Below are 14,011 nucleotides of genomic sequence, written 5' to 3'. Positions count from 1 at the left end.
CCCAGCGTCTGGAGGAAGGGTGGATGAATCTGAAGCACAATGGGCTCCAGAAGCTTCTGGAAGGAGAGAGGACCTGTTTATATGTTGGGTCTGCGGTGCCCGAGGGCCTCTCGGGCGGGGAGCTCATGTGAGTGTCTCCCAGTGAATGAGTCAGGCGGAGAGTATGTTGGAAAAATATGCCGACATGTCCTGCGGTGTCAAACCATCCCTGGCCCAGCCACTGTGTCACTCAGCCCAAGGGCAGATGGGGAAATGCGCCTGTTGAGGTGCGGGTGGGGTGGGGAGAAGGTTACCCTAGTCCATCTGGGTTGCAGGGCAGGTGTGCTCACATCAAAAGAAAAGTCTGGTCCAGGAATCCCAGTTGTCTGGACAGCAGTGTGTCTCCCATTTTCCTAGGGGAAGGATGCAGATCCAGAGAGGTCCGGGTCCTGGGGAGTGACGGGCGAGTCGGGTCTGCCTTGCCTCTACACTCATGCCCTTGTCTTTGTTTCATGCTCAGCCCCTCACCACATAGGTACCGTTCAGAAGCACATTCTAGAAAGTCGCCTCCTAAAAGTGGACACGGTTTGCGAGCAGAAGGAGGAAGCCTCCGCAGTGAGGAACACTCACGGCAGGAAGGCACGAATGAGCCGCACTCATCTCCTGCTGCAGCTCCGGTTCGGAGCCAGGGGTGTTGCGGAGTTACGTGTCTCTGGATTTGGCTTCAGGTGCTCATCAAGGCACAGGCAAAAGCCACTTACTTGGGAAGGGGGTTGGGAAGAACAGGCCCCACAGGCACACTCGAGTTGGGATAATTTAGGGGGTGCTCAGGAAAAGGACTGTGCACAAAGGTGCAGGGATGGGTGGGCTCCGGGACACCACAGGCGGCGCAGGGGCAGCACCAGGGCCAGCAATGGCAGGAGCGCCCAGCACTGAGGCCCGAGGGTGAGGTTGGGGACACGGGACGCAGCTGGCCCATGAGGCCCTGCAGAGACGGAATTGGGGGGGTGGATGCGACTCAGCTCCTCCAGCCCCCTCCAGTCTCTTGCGGACACCTCCCACCTGCCAAACGCCTCCAGAGGCCGGGGCAGCTGGTCCTACAGGGGGTTTCCCAAGGCCAGCATCCCTGGGTGGGGAAGCGTGGACGTGGGCCCCAGGCTCTGTGTGTGGACTTCAGGTGACACTGGATAGCATTCCGCAGCCCTGAGCCCCCCTCACGCACATGATCACACACGGGGGGTCCTGGCCGCCTCTCAGGAGGGGCCTCTCATCCTGCCGTTTGTAAACTTCAGAAAGCCAAACAGTCCCTTAGAGAAGCCAGACCTGGATTTGCTCCGGACATCTGGAACAAGTTACCCTATTTCCCAATCTCTGCCGATGGTTCCCCCCGCTGCGGGAATGCTGCCCTCGGCCGACAGGGACGAGGACCTGTGGAGAGGGGCAGCCCCCACAGGCCGAGGCTGGCAAGGCAGGCACGGGGCCGGGGCTCTGGTGGAAATGTCACATTTGAGGCAGCTCTCACTCGGGCCCTGTCTGATGCAAGGCCAGGCCTAGAGAGGATGGTGGAGACTGTGCGTGTGCAGGGTGTTCCGGAACCTTCCATGAGGTGCATGGGGCCTCGCCGCAGGCCATCTCTCCAGACCTCGGCTCACCCCGCCTCTGTGCTATTGCCTTTGTCTGGAATTCCACCCCAGCCTTCTTGCCTCAAGAACACCCTTCCCCCCTTCAGATCTCACGGGCACAGTCCCTGTCTTCCTAAACGGGGTCAGAGCCCCCAGTAATCATGAGGAAGACCCTCTCCTCGACCAAGCTTTGGTCAGGCTCCTCCAAACCCTCTTCTCCAGGAGGCCTTGGCCTGGGGGCTTCTGCACTTGTCGTGGCTTTTTCCAGTTTTAGCGAGAACCCAGAGTCAATTAGGAAAACTCCCTGACCCCCGACGCGTGATCAGTTCCTCGCCCGGCACCGCCCCTCGGGGGTGTCTGTTCACCTGGCCTGCCTTCAGCAAGAGTCCTGTTACATCGGTTTAGCCAGAACTTCCCCCCACATCTAATGTTTCCTCTTAGTCATTTTCTTTTTTTGAGATGGAGTCTCATGCTATCACCGTGGCTGGAGCACAGTGGCGCGATCTCAGCTCACTGCAACCTCCGCCTCCCAGGTTCAAGCGATTCTCCTGCTTCAACCTCCCAAGTAGCTGGGATTACAGGTGTGTCCCACCAAGCCTGCCTAATTTTTGTATTTTTAGTAGAAACAGGGTTTCACCATGTTGGCCAGGCTGGTCTTGAACTCATGACCTCCAGTGATCCACCTGCCTCGGCCTCCCAAAGTGCTGGCATTACAGGCATGAACCACTGCACCCGCCCTCCTCTTAGCCATTTTCCATCCACTGAACCCCTGCTCCAGGCGACATCCCCACTCATCACCGCTGTATTCAGAACGGAGCCCAGGTCTACACTGAGGTCTATTCCCTCATTTCAACAGTTCCTCAATAAAATCTGCTTTTACTGCTCACCTATTTTCTGGCTCTGGTTTCTTCGATAGTCACATGGTCTGTCTCCCCTGCTGTCAGCGCCGGGTGGGCAGGGCTGTGTGTGTTCAGTTCCTGCTTGTCCATACCTTATATATGGTGGAAGCTCCATAGAGAATGTTTTGAATAGGCCAGGTGCGGTGGCTCACACTTCTAATCCCAGCACTTTGGGAGGCCGAGGAGGGTGAATCACTTGAGGTCAGGAGTTCGAGACCAGCCTGGCCAACATGATGAAACCCCATATCTACTAAAAATACAAAAATTAGCCGGGCGTGGTGGCAGGAGCCTGTAATTCCAGCTACTCAGGAGGCTGAGGCAGGAGAATTGCTTGAACCCGGGAAGCGGAGGTTGCAGTGAGCCGAGACTGCACCACTGCACTCCAACCTGGGCCACAGAGGAAGACCCTGTATCAAAAAAAAAAATTTTTTTTTTGAATAGATGGATGGATAACTGCAAACCCTGATACAGGGTTTTTCTTTACTCAGTTTCTCCTGATGTAAACAGGTTTGGAACACGTGGCTGACACAATCCCTACCTCTCCCTCCGTGTATTTTTCATGTTTTGGGTACAAGGAAGTAGAAACAAGTAAAAGTCATTTGTTGAAGTTGCAGCAACTTTGAAAGCTGCAGTTGATCACTTTTCACAGCTCTTCAGCCGTTCTTAAACCTTCAGAGGTTTGTTCTCTGGGCCAGGCATTGCTGCCCACTGGGCTGGGCTGGTCTGAGCTGGGGTCGGGGGTGGCCAGAGTCCTCCATCATCCCAAGAACCCTTTCCTCAGCGAACTCACCCACACAGAGGCCTCAGCTCCTAGCTGGGCTCAAGGAATTGTGGTACACACGATTCTGTCTGCCCAGGGTTTTTTTTTGTTTTTTTTTTTTTCTTTTTTGAGACAGAGTCTCATTCTTGTCACCCAGGCTATGTGTGGCTCATGGCAACCTCTGCCTCTCGGGTTTAAGCGATTCTTCTGCCTCAGCCTTCCCAGTAGCTGGGACTACAGGCTCCTGCCACTATGCCTGGCTAATTTTTGTACTTTTAGTAGAGATAGGGTTTCACCCTGTTGACCAGGCTGGTCTTGAACTCTTGAACTCAGGTGACCCTCCTGCTTCAGCCTCCCAAAGTGCTGGGATTACAGGCGTGAGCCACCGTGCCTGGCCTGCCCAGATTTTCTTTAAGAGAGCAGGGGGTCGGCCAGGCGCCGTGGCTCATGTGTGTAATTCCAGCACTTTGGGAGGCGGAGACAGGCGGATCACAAGGTCAAGAGATCGAGACCATCCTGGCCAACATGGTGAAACCCTGTCTCTACTAAAAATACAAAAATTAGCTGGGCGTGGTGGTGTGTGCCTATAGTCCCAGCTACTCAGGAGGCTGAGGCAGGAAAATCGCTTGAACCCGGGAGGCGGAGGTTGCAGCGAGGCAAGGTTGCACCACTGTACTCCAACTTGGTGACAGAGTGAGACTCCGTCTCAAAAAAAATGAACAGGGAGTCTAAAATGGGGTGTGCATCTAAATTCAGATTTCTGAGCCTCCTAGATTCAGGAGGACAGGGTTGGGGATCCTAACAGGGAGGGGTTTCGGGGGCCCAGGCTGACAGAATGGCCTGTGGCCTCTCTATGGGAGGGGGCCCCCACATCTGGAATCCTGATGTGGAGATCCCTGATGAACTACGAGACATTTGGACAACACTCACCTGGGTCTTGGTGGCTTTGCCTGAATAAAGAGAACCGTGAGCCGGGTGGCCCTTCTAAAAACGACGGTTAGCAGAATCGTTTGGCTCATTAACAGCCTCTCAGAAAGCTTGGTCTGGAAAATTTGTGCAAGAAAAAATAAAATGTAAACAAACATGTAAAAAGAGGGGAAAGATGTTTTCAAAAAAGCTGGAATCAATTTTGGGGTTAAACTCAGCTGCCCACACAGATTCATTTCAGCTCTTCAGCGTTATTCTATATGCTTTATTTCCTGTTACAGCATTTGACAATTGTTGTGTAAACAGTTTTCATTTATTCTGGAAAGACATCGTTTCCTGCTTTGGGGAAGTCTTACCAGAACCCAACTAAATCAAAACAACAACAACTGGTTTCGATTTGGAAAAACAAAACCTGCAAGAAGACAGAAGGGTCAAAAAATGCTGATTCCAAAAGGAACCTCAGATATTCCAGAATGAGTTACCCAGGGCACCTCTGGCCCCCTGGAAGGTGTAGGTCTGAATCTTGCTGTGTGCTCTTGGGCAAGTAACTTAACCTCTCTGAGCCCTGTTTCTTCAATTGTAAAATGGGGACAGTAGTCAGTTCCCCTCCTAGGGATGTTATGAGCATTAACTGAGACTGGACATGGCATTTGTAAACACTGAGCAATGGAAGCATGTTCCCACTTGTAAGCGGGAACTCAGTGGTGAGAACACACGGACGCTATGAGGGAGCAGCAGCCACTGGGGCCTGCTCAAGGGAGGAGGGTGGGAGGAGGTAGGGAGGAAGAAGGAGCGGAGCAGGACAATTCATATTGGGCATTATGCTTATTACCTGGGTGACAAAATTATCTTTTTTTTTTTTTCTGAGATGGAGTCTCACCCTGTTGCCCAGACTGGAGTGTAGTGGTGCCATCTTGGCTCGCTGCAACCTCCGCCTCCCGGGTTCAAGCAATTCTCCTGCCTTAGCTCCCAAGTAGCTGGGACTACAGGCACCTGCCACCACACCCGGCTAATTTTTGTACTTTTAGTGGAGAGGGGATTTCACCATGTTAGCCAGGCTGGTCTCAAACTCCTGACCTCAAGTGATCTGCCCACCTCAGCCTCCCAAAGTGCTGGGATTATAGGTGTGAGCCACCGCGCCTGGCCCAGGTGACAAAATTATCTGTACGCCAAACCCCCATGGCACAGTTTGCCTATATAACAAACCAGCACATTTTGCCTATGTAACAAATCAGCACATGTACCCTTGAACCTAAAAGTTAAAGAAAAATGGTAACAATTATTGTTCTTCTTTCTTTCTTTTTCTTTTTCTTTTTTTTCTTTTTTGAGATGGAGTCTCGCTCTTGTCACCCAGGCAGGAGTGCAGTGGTGCAATCTTGGCTCACTGCAACCTCTGCCTCCCAGGTTCAAGTGATTCTCCTTACTCAGCCTCCCAAGTAGCCGGGATTATAGGCACCCATGACCACGCCCGGCTGATTTTTGTATTTCTAGTAGAGACGGGGTTTCACCATGTTGTCCAGGCTGGTCTTAAACTTCTTACCTCAGGTGATCCACCCACCTCGGCCTCCCAAAGTGCTGGGATTACAGGTGTGAGCCACTGCGCCCAGCCTACTATTCTTTTTCTTAAATAAATTTTTTTAATTTTTAATTTTTGTGGGTACATAGTAGGTGTATATATTTATGGGGCCCATGAGATTGTTTGAAATTGGCATACAATGGGTAATAATCACATCAGCATTTAGTCTTTCTCGATGTTACAACCAATCCAATTCTACTTCTTCTTTTTTTTTTTTTTTGAGACAGAGTCTTGCTCTCACCAGGCTGGAGTGCAGTGGTGTGATCTTGGCTCACTGCAACCTCCACCTCCCAGGTTCAAGCCATTCTACTGCCTCAGTCTCCCGAGTAGCTGGGATTATAGGCGCCCACCACCACACCCAGCTAATTTTTGTATTTTTAGTAGAGACGGGGTTTCACCACGTTGGCCAGGATGGTCTCGATCTCCTGACCTCGTGATCCGCACACCTCGGCCTCCCAAAGTGCTGAGATTACAGGCGTGAGCCACCACGCCCGGCCAAGAGTTTCTACTTCTTCTATAATGTGAACATGGCCAAGAACAAGGGCGTTTTCCTTACTGTGCTTCATAAACCCGTTCACATTGCAAAGGATCCAGCAGGAACTGAAAACACCTAGATTTGAATTTTGGACATAAAATGGACTTATTATAGATGAAATAACTGAGATTCAAAAAAGGATGTGGGATTCACTTGTTAAGGGCTCATCCCATTAAAGGCGAAGTTGTCTTTGGTTCCAAAATAATCTTTTCATCTGAAAGAAAATGGGACTCTCCTTTAGAAAATAGTGGTTTGCAGCCAGGAGTCAAATCACTTTGGGAGGCCAAGGCGGATGGATGGCTTGAGGCCAGGAATTCAAGACCAGGCTGAGCAGCAAGCTGAAACCCCGTCTCTACAAAATATATTTTTAATTAATTAATTAATTAATTAGTTTATTTTTTGAGATGGAGTTTCGCTCTTATTGCCCAGGCTGGAGTGCAGTGGTGCAATCTTGGCTCACTGCAACCTCTGCCTCCCGGGTTCAAGCGATTCTCCTGCCTCAAGCGATTCTCCTGCCTCAGCCTCCCGAGTAGCTGGGATTACAGGCATGCACCACCACCACGCCAGGCTAATTTTATATTTTTAGTAGAGATGGGGTTTCTCCATGTTAGTCAGGCTGGTCTCGAACTCCTGACCTCAGGTGATCCGCCCGCCTCGGCCTCCCAAAGTGCTGGGATTACAGGTGCGAGCTACCCCGTGGCCCAAAGTATATATTTTAAAATTAGCCAGACCTGGTGGTGTGTGCCTGCAGTTCCAGATACTAGGGAGGGTGAGGTGGGAAGATCCCTTGAGCCTGGCAGGTGGAGGTTGCAGTGAGCCGAGATGGCGCCACTGTACTCCAGGCTGGGTGACTGAGCGAGACCATCTCAAAAAAAAAAAAGAAAAAAAAAAGGAAAGAGAAGGAAAAGTGATTTTCAAACCTCCAGTCAAGTCATTCTTTTATGGCCGTGATCAAAAAAACAAAATTGTTATTTAGCCAATTCAGCGAAGTTAGTTGGAGAAAAAAAGAACTTTCGGTGAGCTGACACTGGTGCAGGATGAAATTCAGGTGGTGGGAAAGGGCTTCTGGAAAGCTCGTTAGAGTTAGAACTGAGTGAGGAGAGGTTTTCCTGCAGCTCCCAGCAGCAAGTACCAGGGTCTGGGCTGGCTGGAGGGAGGCTTGAGTTTCGCCGTGAATGCTGGGAGGTAGCTGCAGGTGTGAGGCATGACTCACGGACACCTCGAGGGCCTGTCTGCTTGGTGTGTGGGGAGTTGTGCTCTAGTGTCCACTGTTTCTGGGGGATGTGATCACATGGCACCCCCCAGGCTTGGCACGGAACAGCAGGGGCCACCTGGCTGGCTGGGGAAGGCCACACTCGCTCATGTGTGACTGGCTGGACCAAAGCCCCTGCCAGGTCACAGCACAGAAAAGGGCCGCAGGCTGCCCTGCTAAGTTCATCTCATCTGGCCTCCCCCGGCAATGGAGAGAGGGAGGCCAGGGGCTGAAGGCCAAGAAAGCAAGTTGAGGTCAGCATCGGCAGAGCCGGGCAAAGGAAACAGAACAAGTGCAGGCCGGGCTGACAGGCCAAGGTCAGCCCCCAGGCTCCAGACCAAGCGGCCGAGGACAGGCCGGAAGCCACGCCAGGCAGGCCGGCCAGAGTCAGCACTGGGATACTGGCTGGGCGATGGATAGCCCGGCAGCGGGCAGGAGCCACCCCCTAGCCCAGGGGTTCCCAGCAGTGCGCCTGAGGACACAGACGGCTCCCCACAGCTGTGACCTGGCCACCTCCCGCTGAGGACGGGCTGCGGAAGGGGTCGGAAGGGCGAGGTGGCCATGGCAGAGCAGTCGGGGTGACCTCAGTGCTTGGGATGCGCCGTGTTCCTGCTTCTCAGCTGTGATGTGCTCTGACTCAAGGCCAGGACTTTGCACAGGGCTAGAGGGGCCTCATGACAAGGACAGCCCAAAATTCCAAGAACCTTCCTGACAAGTCAGGGGCAGCTCAAAGCGGTGGCCTAGACCCTCCAAATATTCACGAGCCCTTCTTCCTTGTGTTTGAGATTGGGTCCCCCAGAAGCAGAGCCTGAAGCAAGGAATTGAGTACGAATAGTTTAAGGAGAGGGAGGTGCTCCCAGGGAGCATAGGTGAGGGAATGGGGAAGTAAGGCAGGGTGGGGGAGGCAATAAAGAGTGAGGTGCCTGCTGGGGACCCCAGGGGCGACTAGAACATGCCTCAGAGTCATCCATGTATGGGGCAGGGAGCTGGTGTTTCTACACCCATTCTTTCTTTTTTTTTTGAGATGGGGTCTCACTGTCACCCAGGCTGGAGTGCAGTGGTGCGATCTCAGCACACCGCAACCTCTGCTTCCTGGGCTCAAGCAATTCTCCAGCCTCAGCCTCCCAAGTAGCCGGGACTACAGGTGCAAGACACCCACACGTAGCTAATTTTTGTATTTTCTGTAGAGATAGCATTTCACCATGTTGGTCAGGCTGGTCTTAAACTCCTGAGCTCAAAGCGATCCGCCCCTCTTGGCCTCCTAAAGTTCTGGGATTACCGGCATGAGCCATTGCGCCCGGCCATCCACAGCTGTTCTTGACCTTCCTTGCTGGAGGGCTGCTCTGGGGACATCAGCTCCTCGTAGGGTGACCAGCTGTCCCGGGTTGCCTGGCACTGAGGGGTTGTCTGGGATGTGGGATTTTCAATGCTGAAACCAGGAATGCCCTGGGCAGACGGGAATGAGTTAGGCGCCCTCCTCTCCAGCCGTTTTGGCCAGCCCCTTACGAACCCTGAGTTTGCTCCTGCAGTCAGAGAAAGCCCTCAGGGACTGCAGGAAAGAAGCCGCTGGCATGAGCCACACTGTGCGTTCAGAGGGGCACAGCTGGGACCTCCAGCAGCATCTGCTAGGCCAGACCAGCTGCTCCCATGAACCCGTGCCTGCCCACTCTCCTGGTGTCCTTCCTCCCGCCTCCCCTTACTCCAGCCAGGATGTTCTGGCCAGCCTTGAGGTTTGGCAAACACCAGGATGCTCTGACCTCAGGGCCCCTGCACTGGCTCTTCCCTCTGCCTGGACATCTCTTCCCTGGACTCATACCCTCACCTCTTCCTCTTCTGCTCAATGTAATTGTACCCATGGGACCTTCCACCTTCTTCCTCTTCCAGCAAGCTCCCCTTCCCCTTTTGTCCCTGGAGCAGGTGTGTCCACTGACACACCATCTGTCTTATGTGTTAATTGTCTATCTCCGGCACTAAGACACAGCCTGCAGGAGGAAAGTTGACTGGTTGTCACCAGTGGGGTATTCCCAACACAGAGATCAGGCCCTGGCAAGTAGTAAACATTCAACCACTAAATAAATGCATTGAAATTACCTAAAACCAACACTATCTAAACAGAAATAACAGTGTCAAATGCACCTGGAGATGAGACTCCATGGAGTTAGCTTCCTCAAAAGGAAGCTAGGGGATTGTCAGTTACGGATGTAAGGCAGCAAACCTGGGTTCCTGCAGCTCCCTGCAGCCACTGCCTCTGCTGCCTCAGGCCCTGCCAGCCTCAAGCAGTCCCCAAAGTGAACGTTAGTTGGGATGAGGACTTGCTGATTTCCCTACTTGAGCAAATTAATCTTACGCAGAACCCTGTCAAATAAAACAAAAAATGTGGTATTGCCTTCATTGGAGCAGAGATGGGGAGTCTAGACCTGCCTGCCCCCCACCTCCCTCATGGGGGCCTGAATAGCCCTAGGGATTTGGGGTGCAGCTGGAAGTCCAGTAACTTGGGGTGAAAGGAGTGGGAGGGGATAGGGACGACGTGAAACTCTGCAGGGCTGAGCCCGGAGCTTCTCCAGCGGCAACGTGCAGGCCCACTGGTTGAGGGCTTATTACAATTCGAAGGTCAGTGCACAAGGTTTGAGCTGGAACCAGAGCATCAGCATTTCTAACCAGCTCCCAGGGGTCCCAAAGCTGATGCTGCAGGTCCGTGGCCAGGGCTGTGGGCAAGTCTCCCTCTCTGCCTGAGTCACAAGGAATTTGATCATCTTGCCTGCACTTTCCACAAGCTCAGCAGTGGTGAGGAGCAGGAGAGAGGAGGCAGAGGCCTCGGGAGTTCACCGGAGGCACATCTCAGACACAGAGGCCCAAGGGTCTGAGCTAGTCACTGTGTAAGCTGTGGTGACAAAGAGGCCCTGTAGTACACGATCCTAAACAAGATAGATGCTTGTTTCTCTCCAATAGCACAGAGGGAGGTGGCCCGGGGCTGTGAGGGCAGCTCTGCTAGCTTCAACAAGTGGGGTTTGCTTTGTTGTTGTTATTTTTAATTTTTAAGAATTTCTCCCGTGTTAGAATCTAAGGGCACACAGCACATGGTTTTTAACCTCTGGATCCAAAGTGGTTGCTTCAGCTCCTTGCATCATGTCTACATCCCAGATAGTGGGAAGGAAGGAAAGGCAACTGGAGCTCATGCCCATTCTTTTTAAGGGCCTAATGTAGAAGTGGAGCAGACTGCTTGTGCTCGAACTCACCTGGCCAAACCACAGGTACATGGCCATCCCTTGCTGCAAAGGAGGCTGGGAAATGTAGTTTTAGCCAAGTTGTCTTCTGCCTAATGAAAGCTGAGCTATTCTATCACCAAAGTGAGAAGAGGGGAATGGATACTGGTGACAACTATGGGAAGAGAAGTTGTTATTATACTAAAACCCTAAAGTTGAAGTCATATGAATAAAATTCCAATGTATTTATTAGATGGAGGCTGCTTGCACCAACTATGCAGGTACAGATGGTGGCGTGTGTGGTCGTTGGAATAACGGCCCCAAAGATGTCCATGTTCTAATCCCCAGACCGGTGGGTATGTGACCTTACGTGACAAAAGGGACTCGGCAAATGTGATTAAGTTGAGGACCTTTGGATGGGGAGGTTTTTCTGAATTAGCTGGGCGAGCCCAATGTCATCACAGGGGCCCTTTCTAAGAGGGAGGTGAGGGGGTCAGAGTCAGAGGGGAGATGGGCAACAGAATCTGAGGTTGGAGTGATGCATTTTGAAGACAGAGGAAGGGAACCATGAGCCAAGGGATGTGGGCGACCTCTAGGAAGCTGGAAAAGGCAAGCAAGAGATGAAGCTCCCCACTCAGCACAGCCATGCCCATGCCTACACCATGCCCTTGCCACACCCACTCACCAACGCCCACATCCACACCCACGCCCACACCCACTTATCCACACCCAGGCCCACTCACCCACACCCACTCACCCACACCCACATCCACTCACCCACACCCACTCAGCCACATTCACACCCACTCACCCACACCCACTCAGCCACACCCACACCCCCACACCCACTCACCCACACCCACTCACCCACACCCACTCACTCACCCACACCCACACCCACTCACCCACACCCACACCCACTCACTCACCCACACCCACTCACCCACACCCACACCCACTCAGCCACACTCACACCCACTCACACCCACACCCACTCACCCACACCCACTCACCCACACCCACTCACTCACCCACACCCACACCCACTCACCCACACCCACACCCACTCACTCACCCACACCCACTCACCCACACCCACACCCACTCAGCCACACCCACTCACCCACACCCACTCAGCCACACCCACTCACACCCACACCCACTCACCCACACCCACACACCCACACCCACTCACCCACACCCACTCAGCCACACTCACACCCACTCACCCACACCCACACCCACTCACCCACATCCACTCAGCCACACTCACACCCACTCACACCCACACCCACTCACCCACACCCACTCACCCACACCCACACCCACTCACCCACACCCACTCAGCCACACTCACACCCACTCAGCCACACCCACACCCACTCACCAACGCCCACGTCCACACCCATGCCCACACCCACTTATCCACACCCAGGCCCACTCACCCACATCCACTCACCCACACCCACACCCACTCACCCACACCCACACCCACTCACCCACACAGCCACTCAGGCTGGCACCACGCAGATGTGCCATTTCCTTAACATCCCATCTTTGATGTAGGAGGAAAGCAGAGTGCCCCTAGAAAACCCACGCAGACATGGGAGAGTGCAGACGTCACACACACACGGGCCCCAGCCAGGAAGCGACATTCCCCCCATTAACGCAGCACTGAAATCACACTGAATGGCGTGGCCCGGGGCCTTCCACGTGCTTAGGCTGGTTTCAGCGGCTGCATTTGCAGCCATTGGCTGGGGTGGCCTTAGGAATGAACACGCGTGCCGGGGAACACACACCCCCGCTTAACCGCAAGGCTCCTTCTGGCTTGAGAGCGTGGGGGCAGCAGCCTGGGCTCTCCATGACTCCTCTGGGTCCTGATCTGCGTGTGGGGGCTGCACCCTGACTGAGACCCGGCCCTTGGTGTCTTTCCCTCCTTTTGGGGCCTTCTGCCAGGCCGTCCTACCATCAGCTGAGGACAGAAATGTGCAACCCGGGCAGATGTTGAAGAAAGAGTTTCAATCTCTGCTTTGCAACTGTCAAGGGACTTTGAAAGAACATCCAAGTGAGACCAACCTCCCGCCACGACAACAGCTCTTGAAACACCCCTTCCCCTGCTCCTGCTCTCTGATGGGATCGTGTCAGAGTTACTCAGGCCCACTGACTACCCCCCAACCCCCTAAAAACCTCTCACATGGCCCCAAATCACTCAGATTGGAGGCTCACCTGGCCTTTCTCCCCTTCTTCCTCTCCATGCCCCTCCCCGTGCCGGGCACCACCTCCCCGTCCTGCTAGCCACTGGGGGTCCCACCCTCACTCATGGCTGCAGCATCCGCAGCATCTGGCGGCGTCGCATCATCCACTTCCCCTGCTCCTCCCTCACCGAGGGATCCCCCATAACCCCCTACTCTGGCAATGTAGTTTTTTCTCACTCTGCCTCTCCCTGGAGGATTTCTGGTGAATTTTACCAATAAGCAAGCTTTTTAAAAATAAGTGACGTTCATCGAGGACTACTTATGTGTCTGGCACTGTGCCCAACATTTCCTAGACTACACAACCTCCTTTCAACATCCTCATTGCCCTTCCCAACAAGGATAATTATTAGGCAGCCTTTTCTCCATTTTGTAGATAAGGAAACAGGCTGGAGGGGTTCCCAAGGTCTCCCAAGGTCACGGTGCTGGGAGCTGGAGAAGCTGGGTGCAGACCCAGGTCTGGCTTGGCATCGAAGTCCCTGGGCGGCTCTATTTTCTGTTTCTGGGCTGTTGCAGGAACTGGCTGCAAAGAACCATCCCTTCTCACTGGCCTGAACAGCTTGTCCACATTTTCTTCCAGCAGAGTGGCCCTCAAGGTCCCTAGGGCCACTTCCCTCTTTTCCTGACAAGGAAGATAAACTGAGCCGGTGCTGTGGGTCTGAGGCCGGGCCAGGGAGGCAGAGCGGCTCTGGCTCTGGCTCTGGCCAGATCCCCGGCCCAGGACCAGGACTGAGTCAGCGAATCCACAGCCCCACCCTTGGGATGGGTCAAGCCAGGCCCAGGGAAATGGCACCGCTCCGCCTGGCTGGGCTGGGAGGCTTTGTTTAAAGGGTGTCTTTTCAAAGGACCGTTCTGAGTAACAGGCCATGCAGGGGCTGCGGACAGCACCACATTTCACCCCTGGCCAGTGCCCCTCTTCCCCCATCTTGAAACCCCCTGAAGCTGAAGGGGAGGAGGCTGTCCTGGAGCCCAGGCCTCCGAGCCTCTGTTTCTCACCTGTAAAATG

The sequence above is a fragment of the Pongo pygmaeus genome, chromosome 18, assembly GCF_028885625.2.
Source record: "Pongo pygmaeus isolate AG05252 chromosome 18, NHGRI_mPonPyg2-v2.0_pri, whole genome shotgun sequence".
Classification (NCBI taxonomy): domain Eukaryota; kingdom Metazoa; phylum Chordata; class Mammalia; order Primates; family Hominidae; genus Pongo; species Pongo pygmaeus.
The sequence above is the reverse complement of the archived record's forward strand: the minus strand, read 5'-3'. Positions refer to the sequence as shown.